Source organism: Osmerus mordax, chromosome 13 (genome assembly GCF_038355195.1).
Source record: "Osmerus mordax isolate fOsmMor3 chromosome 13, fOsmMor3.pri, whole genome shotgun sequence".
Classification (NCBI taxonomy): domain Eukaryota; kingdom Metazoa; phylum Chordata; class Actinopteri; order Osmeriformes; family Osmeridae; genus Osmerus; species Osmerus mordax.
The window spans coordinates 9126694-9139131 of record NC_090062.1 but is presented as its reverse complement, the minus strand read 5'-3'; the positions used below and the strand labels follow the sequence as shown (position 1 = coordinate 9139131).

The 12438-nt window shown below is 38.8% G+C and overlaps 1 protein-coding gene across 1 annotated transcript in view; it reads right to left on the bottom strand.

The window, feature by feature from the left end:
• The window catches only part of glceb (glucuronic acid epimerase b), a 37941-nt gene extending 33753 nt beyond the window's left edge, over window positions 1-4188 (bottom strand). Inside the window, exon 1 of the mRNA XM_067249489.1 lies at window positions 4068-4188. The gene's annotated coding sequence lies outside the window, so the exon portion shown is untranslated. The remainder of the gene's footprint in view (window positions 1-4067) is intronic.
• Window positions 4189-12438: the final 8250 nt, after the last annotated feature.

Sequence of the window (12438 nt, the reverse complement as noted above, 5' to 3'; positions counted from 1 at the left end):
CCCTGCCAGTGTCTCCTCCAGGGTTTCCACTAGGTGTTAGGTTGTTGCAAACTGCTCGTCATGTTCCCTCAAACTCAGGCCTTAAGAACCAAAACCTACAACTATTGGCTTCTGGCACTGCTATCTGAGTGACAATCTGGTCCAGCCAGAAGAAACAGCACCATGCAATGAAGAGGCCAAGCCAGTGGATCTACTGGATATTTCATTATTAGATGAACACACTGAAAACACATATTCATCCCCAATTGTGACCTGACATGCTAACAGACCAGGGCTAGCAACAAAAAAAAAATAATCTTAGCCAACCCAATATCTCTTCCCCATTTAAACTAGCCTATATCAGTAACATATTAATTACAAGGGCTTTCCGGTTACATCAATCTTCTGTCTCTGGTGTTTTATGGCTTCTTTGTGTTTCTTTGAAAGCAACAGAAAATTCCTTGTTTGCCTTAGCATCACTATGCTGAACTTGAACTACGGTCTGCGTGGCTGGTGGCCGTCTACAGCGACACCAAAATGAAAAAGCACATTAGTGCCAGCTGAACAGTCATCCAAGCCATCACAGCATTCCAAATGACCAGAGCAACTTGAACCCTGGATGGGTGCAGGGCTTTAGGAAGTGTCCAGCCTAGGTGCCAAAATGGGGTCACCTTTCCAACATGAGCCTATTATTACTAGGCTCCATAGGAGGCTCTGGCTTAGCACTCCACTCTGCATCACAGACAATGTAGGACATAAATACATGTGATGAGCCGACTCAAGCCGCTAAAGCGCTGGAACAGACAAGCAGATGCATTTAGGCTGACCGCACCAACAAGGCCGCCGAAGACCAAAACACAGGCACAGAACGGCGTCATGCAATGGTCCGGAGGCACCAAATTATTTGAGAAAACTAAGCTGTGCAGCAATAAAGTTAATGCTTTTAATGTAATATCTTAGGTCTAACATGACTTGAATGAAAAAAATTGCTTATTAAAACAATTGCAGTAAAAACTAAATTAAAAAATACCTAGCAGCCACTAAGAGAGGCCAGTTCACTCTCCAACGCCTCCTTACTGCTCTGGATGGAAACATTCCCCCAGCCACTTCCAGTGCATTAGTCCTTGGAAATATCATACACATCTTATTTAAATCACTTGCTAGGCATTGGCAGTGCCCCTAATGATTTAGTCTAAGTAAAGTTCTGCCTCTTAAAAAGGATATGCAGATGACTTCACCATTACGTGAAGACAAACGGTTAAGAGTTCTGTTAATTATGCTTTAATGCACTAATGTATCTTTTGTGGAGGTCAGCCAGAGTTTTTCTAATGAGGAGATTACAGAGGTTACATCTTACATTTACATACAAAAACAATTTTAAAAAAAGAGCACTATAGAGAATAAAATATCGAACTTTATTCTGACATTTTTAAACAAGAGAAATTTCACTTCTACAGCCTAACACAGGTTAATAACTAATTACAAGTGATATGTAACATTATAATAATATAATAATAAAATGTCTAACGTCCTGAAGAATTTACAGAAGACCCATTGCAATGTTACAGAGCACTTAAAACACATGCAAAAAATGCAAACAAAAAAAATGGTGAGAGGTTAAAGACCTCCACAAAATTGGCATATCCTGAGAGTACATAAAAGTAATCTAGGGATTTCCTGGTCAACTCCTGCAGGGAATGAGATGCAGTAGAGTGGGCCATCTGCCTGGTGCTTAACGTTCTACCTCTGATAGGCTAATCCATGCTGCCACCTGAACCGACCAATCAAGACCTTCCAACAAACCGCTAGAGATGATTCAAGTCAACAACTGTAGTACATCCAATCACTAGGATTTAAAGACAGTCTTCAAGGGAGAGTTAACAATGACAGAAATCATGCATCTTTTCAGTACTTACTTTTACATCTGGCATATTTCAAAACTCAAGAGCAAGCAAAGCATTGTTGAAAGTTACCTGAAGATATTAGAATTTCTGTGGCATAAAATTGCCTTTTGAGTTATATCCAAACCGCCACAACCACAATACTTTTACATACAGAAAGATCTTTGCCATTTTTAATAAATTTGCTATTTAAAAATGGGAAGAAAGGAATACTATAGCTAATTTTCAAAAGTCCCACACATTGGTGCAACATCACAAAACTACTGATTGGTCTGGAATTCACAAGTCAATTCACACCCCATCTAAGCTAAACAACATTGCAGTTTTGCCAATGGCTTAACCATTGTACCATAAGCCTACATTAAAGACATGTTGAAACAATGTTCGCAAATGACAAATTAACTTTGCAAAGGTGCTACTGAAGGCCATAAAAAAAGGCAAGGCTATATTCCAGCTGACTGGAGCTGAGGAGGACATCTCTACTCAGTCTGGAAAATAGCTGTATCCTCTGTCTGCAATAAGCTCTGCCGTCAAGCCATAGTGCCATTAATACAGGTCAGCATCACACAAGTCACATCACACTGATTGTTCACAAAGCACAATCAGAGCCACATAGGAAGAAGGCATCGTAATTATCATCCCACTCAGCAGGACAAAAGATTACAGTCGAATCAACTTACTTTGAGGCTGCATTAGTTAAATCAGCGAGTGCACCCAGACTGGGAACGAGGTATGAATTATAATACAATACAGGCAACTACTGACACAATGAACGCCTTGACAGGTAAAGCAAAGTTCAGGAGAAAAGTCTGACTGCAATATTTGATGAGATGCTTGGCTGTAGAAATAATATGGAAGAAGAACAACCACAAATGGAATAGCAAACTATAGTAAAATATGTAACAAGCTGACTCTTGTTGAGGCAAGCAGCATCAGACCTTACTATAACCATGGCCTGTGTTGAAATCTCTGTAAGAAATCTGGAGCTGGGTAGCAGATGTCCAGCAAACCACATTCAATCTGTGTAGCAGAAAGCTGTCGGCAGCACTTTTGAGTTAAATAACCACCTTGCAGACACGCACTGACTGACGCTGACATTTCAAAGGTTTGCAAAGGAGGATAGCTACTACAAAGGAGACAGTGCACACCCAAACCCTAAATATATTTAACTATTTGGTTATTCACAAGTTTACGTCAGGCATTATTCTATGGTCTTATAAAATAGTTTGATGATGTGTCTCTACATTAAATCTAAAATAGCTCTGAACTTGTCACAACAATGATTTAAGTTGGAGGCGTTGGGAAATGGCTTTGAAACACGTCAAGTTTAATTAAAGATAGATGTAGACAGCAACAATACCAGAACATAATGTAGTTTCAGGCATATACTATAGCCAAACCAGGCTAACAAAAACGTTTAATACATTGTTGAGACGCAAAGTTCACTAGACAGTTGAAGACATCTTTAACGTGGAGGGATATGGTACAGTTGAGATAGGTTGTTAGGTTAAGACCAGAAAAAAAACTCCAAGTTAGCTTCAACCTGGTCCAAAACATCAGGACTACAGCTTCTCATTGATAGTAGATCAAAGAAAACCTTGCTAGACAGACTAAGCTTGATAGTTATAACCTTGCAGGCTAACTGCAGACCACAGAAGTTCAGATCAGACTACTTGGTTGACCAGACGTAGTGTTCAAGAGCCCCGGCGTTACACTTGTGAATCACACAGGATAGCAATTGAGACATACATGTAAGAAAGGGTAGTAAACGCTTTGCATGGATTTTGTATTGCATTGGCAAGTATGCGACTGAAATTATGAACAGTATAGTCAATACTTTGTCAACAGCCCGGCACTCTGAATCGCTGCATCCAGCAAATAGAACATTGTGTTAGCTAGCTAGACACTCAGCTAGTAGCATACATGCTAGTAGCTCACAGTCACAGCTTTGAAGTTGCGAATCATGTCTGAATCAAAAGGTATCTTCTCTTACCATAGCTTGCTATATTATAATGATATCCACATCACGCATCTAGCTAACCATCAGCCTCGTAAATCTAAGACAAACTTACGTTAGCTGTGTTATTTCATTTTGTATTGGATTGTATAGTTATATATATATTAGCTAGCCCTTCATGGGCGATGAGGGCAACAAAAAAAGAGAAGACTGAAAGACGTGTGACTTACCGACGCCAGAGCTCAATATTTCTTCTTCAGATACCGTACTAAATATCCACAAGTGACTTGCCTAAAAAAACAAGGGAGACTAGGAAGCTAGCTGCTCCCTCAGTGCTTCTCTTTTCAAGACTTCCCTACCTCTCTTGATACAGCAGGAACATTTGTGAGCGCAGTGGATCAAGCGTCAGGTTCTCACTCCTGCTAAGACAGACATCGCGAGACAGCACGAGAAGGTGGAGTTTTTTTATGAACCAATGAAATACACCATTGGAAACGGCAAGGTCCAATGAAACCTAAGCTTTTGTCTGCTGTTTAGTAGATTGACGCAAGGTGCCACGATTGTGCATTAAAGTACGTTTTTGTCTTCTTTGCAAGCTCACTCATCATTGTCGTGTACATCATTTGTTGGCATAACTGTCCATTTAAACTTGCATTACACGCGTATAAAATATGGAGAAAACATCACTTTGGGAATTAAATAATATGATTTAGAATAACTCAAAAAATACACATTTTGTTTGACTTATTTATTGTAACCTCTTCCAACTTCTACTAAGCTTTTTACAATCCAGTTCCATAAAATTCAGTTTCTAAAATTAACAAAAAGTCCATGTGGGTTATTTTTGTGAATAATTGAAAGGCTTGGACTCCCAATTCACAAGCATTAGCCTACACGGTATTGAGATGTATCCTACCTTTAGTACTTATAGACATTTTAAATGCCAAATGGTACGCTCAAAAATATGTTCATTCAAGCTAAAAATGCAGGAATCCTAGCAATAAACAACGGCATAATTGTTTACTGATAATCAGAGATAGTTGATCATTTTAGTGTGTATGTATAGGCCCATTTCTGTTTTTTGATTAAGATAATGGATTTTTTATTAGGATGTGAACAAAAAAATCTAATAGAAGTTATACAGTCTACTTTGAAGGCATTCTGTTCGATATCGGGCAAATGTTTTGTTGGAGTATATAAAAATGGAGCAACAATCGATGCCATGATTAACAATGCCCGTAATCACAGTTGTTCTCTGTGAAAGTCTTGCTGTGATGGCATATACTGTCACTAGCAAACTAAAAAAGCATGTGTGCCTCTAATTTTCTGATAGCAGCCACTTTATGTTACGCTTATTTTATGTGTGTGTTTTATACAATGTGTCTTAGATGTGGTGGAGGTTTTGACTTTTTCTAATGTCCCTCAGATCACAATACACCGTGTTGCCCTCCATGTCATGCTAGGCTTTTGATCTTGCTTCTTCACTCACCTCCATGCATTATTGACTTGGTTCGTGAGCATTAAGCATCCATCTTTTCATCCCTCCTGTTGAAAGGATTCTTGATCTGCAATGAAAATCTTTACTCAGTACCCATACTTGCTTGCAGATTGATGACCTCAACCCCAGTGTATGGCATGACTTATAGTTGGCATCAATGTAATTTCCTTTATCTAAACTATTTGGCCAGAGGCATATGGACATCTCCACTAATTATTGAGTTGGGTGTTTATTGGGTGTTTCAGCCACATTAAAGGGAGCAACTCCATATTAATGCCCATGGTTGGAATTGGTGTCTAACAAACTTATATAGGCGTGATGGTTAGGTGTCCACATAATTTTGGCCACATAGTGTACAGTACTTTTCTCTGATTGTGGAGAGGATACAGGTGGATGAGTATATCAGTGTTCTGTGAAAACTGTGCAGATAACGAAGCAACCTGATTGTTTTCCAAAGGATCAAATCAACAAGAGTTTGTGACGTGGTACTGTGTTTGTGACATTTTATACAGTTTTGTTTGTTGATGACAAATGTCTACATGTATTGATGAATGTTATTTTCACTTTGATTGAGGCAAGAAATTGGAAATGCTCACTGGCAGCTTATTGTGAGAGGAATGGGAACAGGTAAAAACAAAGACAACAGGTACAAATTATTATGTACCCTGTACATTATTCACACTGTTTGAGCATGGGAAAGGGAATACAGGAAGAGAATCAAGCAGGCTCTTTGGGTTTTTGGAAAAGACACAGGGGAAAGGTTGTTAAAACTGCAGAGGGCATTTCAGCAACTAATCACATTTCCTGGCAGACGGCGTCCTCGGCCTCGCTCCCCTCTTCCAGGAACATGGAGCATCTTATGAAAATTAATAAGCTTAGTGTTTTCTCGTTCTGTCTCTTGTGTTCAGAGGCTGATGAAACACTCCCACACCTGAGGAGCAGCTCGACGCTCCCGTCTCCTACCCATGCTAAGCTCAAAATCATGGCAGATAGTAGTGGTTTAGAAGAGCAGTGTGATACGAGCTTCAAATACCAGTCAGAGTTTTAGTACTTATCTGGCATTCTATAAACTACATTGCCAGTAGCATATTAAGAATGAACTACAGTCATGTGCAGTAGGATGCAATGGCAATGTCCAGATGCAGGAATTCTTGGTTTGTTATCAAAACAAGGTTATATGTCCTTTGCAAAAACAAACTGGACATGATCCTCTTGTTAACACAAATGGCCAGTCAGGTCATTCTACTAACTATAATGTAGCCTTTCATACAGAGGGATACATAAAAGTGGTAAACTAATCTTTGTAGTCATTTAGTCATCCTGGGCTGTACAATACATCTTTTGGTGCTGTCAACTGCATTGAAAGTACAAGTTGGAGAAAATGACCAGATCCAAAGCTTTGGATCTGGTCATTTAGATTGATGCTGTGATGTCATCATGGTGTGTGCATGTTTACTTGTGTGCCATATGAGTGACTGGGAGGGTACATTACACTCTGTGGGTTTCTATTGCAAGGCTTGATGGCCTGATGCTGACTGACTGGGAGGGATAACCCGCTCAAACCCCCAAAGTTCATTTGATCTCAGGCTATTTGTATTCTGTGATGGTTTCTCATTTTCACTTTGGAGAAAGAAGGAGAGTCGCATCACTTTAATGCACTGGAGCCATCTGATATTAACCTCTAATTATAAAAACCCTCAATGAATGGAAAAAGGGAGAGATAGATAGAAGAAAGAGATCAGTTTGGATGAAGACATTCAGTACAAACTCAAGGGTCTCTAAATCAATCTGAAAACATCTGTTTTAAAAAGATCTTTTTATCTTAAAACTGAGACCTTTCTCCCTTCAGTGAGGATTTGCTTCTTTTTGATGTTCTAATCTTATTCTTATTTTTCTGTAAAAAGCAATATAAAGAGCAGAATATGTCACTTAAAGAAGATTAATGTGGGTCTAACAGCTCAATCTAGTCAAAATAAATGTGGATTCCAAGGGTAAAAGTGCTTGAATAAATGAACTTCCTGGTAACTTGTGTTCTAATAAGATAAGAGGGTGAAGTGAAGAAATTAATTAATGATAATTTCATGAACGAACTATCTGTGCTTTGGGATGTAGTTGCCCAACCCTGTACTTTCATTTCGTAAAGGGCTTTATAGATGATGTATGAAATATAACTCTTGGCCTCTTGGACATTGTAGACAAATACAGTATACTGTATATTTCTATTAGAAATACTTTATTGTACAGTATATATTATATAAAAATCTGACCTGTGTTCAAGAATGCATCTTTCAAAAAGGGCTTTATTTGTCCTAGGATTCCATACAAATAGTATGTGTTCATTATTCTATCTCATTCAGTGTGCCCACAAGCTCATCAAGGTGACCTTGCATCTTACTCTGATTTGCAATCACTCTGTATGATTGCAAAATAGTTCTATAACAACCGTAAGTGCTCCTGAATATGCCTTAATATGACTGATGCCTTGTCCTTCAACTTGACATTGAATTGTAATCCTCAAATGGCCTCCATCAGACATTACAGTTGAGAAACAGACTTTGACCATACTGCATTCAGGGAAGGCCACTCCCTCACCCATCCTTCTCATTCATCCCCCAAGCTAGATGTGTTCCAGACAAACATCTTATGTCCAGTCTAAGCAAATCTCTACATTACTTTTTAGATGACCAAAACTATCTCATGCATCTGACCATAACATAACAAAGCGGACAAATGCAAACAAAGCGGACAAATGCATACAAGTGTATCTGGATCATCTTTTCCACCAATAATCTCTTATTTCTGCCTGCCTAGATACAACATTTTCATTCATTTACTTTCACTATCTTGCATCTTTGCAATCTGTGCTATTTCAAGTCTTCCCATTTCCCCGGAAGCCGCTGGAAGATGCAGATTGGCTGTTGGTATTGGGCATGGTAGGGCTTGACAGCTGATTGATTCTAGAGTTGCAGTATGCTTGTATTGTTACCCTCTGTTGTTTTTTATCTCACTCTCCAAGGTCATAAAAGATTAATGAGCTACGCTCACAGGGTTTGTTAATGTAGTTGAAGCTGAGCATTGTAGTAGCAAGTGCAACGGTGCATAGCCTTTATAAATATTTACAGCACCACCCACTTCTCTCAGACAGGTTGTGTTTACCATGGAGGTCCTCATTAACATGACTCGGAGAGCTAAGATGGTAGCCTGGTGAAGCAAAAACTAGTCATAAAGATGCTCAACTACAGACTCATTTTAGTTTTATGTCATTTCTGAAACTGACTTAGAGTTGATTGTGTGCTCTCACTTTCAATATATGCAAAACAAGCAAGAGGTTGGAACACAGGCTAAGTTGTTTTGGTCTTGAACACAGTGCAGTGTTGTTTCTTTCACAACTAAATATTTCATGACATACATTCCAGAGAGGTTAGGGTTTTTTTAGTGCTTATTTTGGGGTCGGGACTAAAGAAGGTTCAGTTGATCGCACAGTTCTGTAGATGAGCGGGGAGAATTCATTTATATTTCTTAAGCAGTGGCTACACCTCTCCTATTTTTCTTATGAGCAAACTCATCTCTATCTTGAGCTCCTGTGCTTTCAGAACTGCTTAAGCAGTCATTTGAGTGGACTGAGCACAGTTTCTTTGAAGCCACAATCCATCACTAATCTTGCATTGACATCTGGAAACTCAGTGTGCTGCTCTATGGATTGAACATTCTGCGGCCCTGCTCCTGGATGATGCTATGCCAGAATATCCATTTGAGAAGCAGGGAAGTGAGTGGGTGTTCACATTCGCTGCATCCTAACACAGAACGCGCCCTCACCATTAGTCTACAAATGATCTAGATACCAGGGGCTAGGGTTTTAGCTCCGCACACGGCTCATCAAAACATCAGTCCTCCATTTCAGATCAGTCATCCTTTGCTCTCACTTGGTCTGGAGTCCCTCCCTGCCTGCCTGAGTGCCTGCCAAGAGGGGTAGGTACTCTCAGAGGACTGCTAGGGGTGTCTTTTCTCCTTTTCCATTTTCATACCGCAGAGAAGGAAAATTTGAAGGAAAAAAAACACCTGTCTCTCCCATACAAATGCACCTTCTTTGTCTGACAGGCAAACAGGAGGTGATGAGGTGAAGTTTGTGTGTCAAAGAGGATTCTGGTAGATGAGAAAGTGCTTTACTGTGTTGTCACTGCTGTGTAATTTGGGGCCTATGCTTCTGCATGAGATTTTCTCTGCGACTAAACAAGGTGCAGTAAAAAACGAATGGGAGGCCACATCTATTAAAAAACAGACATGGCCTCGGGTAGAATTAGCTTCTCTGAGTCGAGATAATTATCTTTGTACAATGCCACGCTACTATCATCTTAGCCCAAGTTTAGATGCTTCAAAATCTGAAAAGATATTTTTGTGTGTATACCCAGGATTGATGAGGAGTAAAAAAAAAAAGAAATGTCCTTTTGAGAAGTAGACCTGTTTCACAGGATAATGAAAATTATGCAAATTAGGAAGGTCCATGGAAATATTACACAGGGGGAAGCCATGTAAATCAAGAAATTCGCTTTAAAACCCTATAATTGTAATGCTGGTTAACCCAACGACCTTCTTTCATTCATATTTCATATAAATGAAAGTATAAAGGGAGTGAAGTGAATATAGAGTAAAATCTAAAGGAGTAAACGTGCCAACAGTAAAGCTTTGAACCAAATCATAAAACTTTACAATGTGAAAGATTTGGAATAGTTTCAAGTATGCAAAATGCAACCAATTTTGTACTGTAGTCTCCACATTACAGTTGATGTACTTCCTTTCAATTTTTCAATACCATAAGGACAAAGATTGCTTGTTGTTGGGGCCTTGGCAACAGTGTGCAGATGTCATCCGCATGCAGTGTGTCACACTGCCCTGGGATTAACAAGAAGATAACCCACTTTATGACTGCGCCCACTGCAGATTATCGACCAGTAAATATGTAATTATGCTTCCTCCACTTTTCATCTAGAACTCAGGCATAATGTAATCTATGTTAACATTGTAATACCACAGGTGCATTTCAGCACAGTTTGTATGCTATAGATGAATACTAACATTTAAACTATCAGATCTGGAAATATACGATGTGAACATTAGATTCAGTACATGACATTGCGTTAAAGACCATAAGAGCAAAGTATCACAGTAACATAATCACTCACAGTCACATAATCACTCACATTCAGAATACTGATATATACCATTCATGGGAATCATCAGGAGACCACACACAAGTAAAGGTTCGGAAAGAGACTGCAATGGAGAAAAACAAGCACAACTAGTTAAAAAGGCAGAAGAGGAGAGAAGTAAGAAGACAACGTCTGACTGCCCTACTTGAACAGAATGGAGATGCCTGCATCTACATATACATCATGCTGGATTTCAAAAGATTATGCCATAACTTCCTTCAACTTCTTGCTATAGCAGTTTTAAGTGACTGAAAGGTATAAGTAGTAATTGAACAGGAAAACACATCCTTTCCCACAACCGTTTAATTTTGTGATACAGCAAAGATGTTAGAGGCCAGTAACTCAATACATTTCTGATTCAGGTCTCTGGAGCTGTGGTTAGATTTGTAGCATGATGATGCAGAGTTTCAGGCAACTAGATAAATTGGGGGGATTCTGTCATGTCTCTGGCACATGACTGATGTTTCAGGACACCTTACAGTGAATTGTAGCTGATAACTTTGATGCTGGCTCAAGATGTGATCCAGAATGTGAAACTAAATGTGCTTCCCTTCAATATAGTGACAACATCAAAGACAGTATCCATCAATATTGTCTATTGTCAGTGTGGACATGGCGATTAAAAGTATGACAACGCAAAAATGTCTTGGGAAAGGTCTAAACATAACCATTCAAAAGTATGTTGCTGTTTGGTTTATTCTAGAAGTAGCTTAATCTGGTCAAATTCAAACCATTCCTTGGCACTAACCATAGAAATACTGGTTAGAACTGTGCATCTTATTTATCTGCTGCACTTCATGCACTATTCATGGAACAAAACTGATTTGTCTCTCCTGTGTGGTTCCTTGAATAGTCTTGTGTTCATTGCACTTTAGTTGTATGAGATGAATAAATAGGCTCTTCAATGCAAAGTTTGAGAAGAATAGTCTGCATTTACTATGCTCTCTCCTCCACGGGTGTTCAATTACAAGGCGCTGTCCTCAAAACTGACAGAATCAATCAACATGAATAATGAATGGAAAGCTACTCAGTTACCCGTGAGCAGTGCATACTTCCACTAAGGCTCCCATATTTGTCAGACATGCAAACAAGTTGAATTTTGCAAGGTTACTTTGTGGTTTAGGGCTAGTTTTCCAGACAGTAATTGAGCCTACTCCTAGGCCTAAATAATCAATTTACAATATAAATTGTATATATATATATTTTTTTTTTACTGTGGTTAACTGAGCCTAATCAAACCAAAACAACATTTGAAAGCAACTAATAGTTTGTCTTGGCTGGGTAATTAAATCCAAACCATGGTCAAATGGATTTCACAATTCTCATCATCTATGTAATGTAATCACAGGAAAAGAAACACACCATGATGTGGCACAAGTCGAAGAGCTATATCCAGAGATGAATTTGACGAGACCTTGGCTGAAATCACCAAATTTCCAAATTAGGGCTCAAACAGTAACTTATTAAGTCAGCATGAAGACAGGTAAGTGGCTTTTATCCAATAGAACAATTGGTAGGTTACATAAGAATCAGATCGTCTGAATCCAGTCTGCATTAAGCATGTCTATTGTTGCTACCTCAGGAGCTTTGTTTAGTGTAGCTTTTTTTTTTTTTTAACACAGAAGCGACATGAGGCATCAGGTAAGATTTGCATAGGATTAGTAATTTAATCCATTATTGTGAATAAAAGCCCTCGCTTCATTTAAGCAACATCTTAACCTTAAAATATTGCACAATTCAAATAATACTTCTGAAAGAAGAAAAAATACAAAGTGAACATACACAGGTCCTGAAAGTAAAATCTATTGATAAGAGGATATGCTCTACAAAGTGAGGGAGATGTTTACCATTTTCCTTTTCTAAATAAATACAACCCCCTTGTGGTTGTCAGTTTTT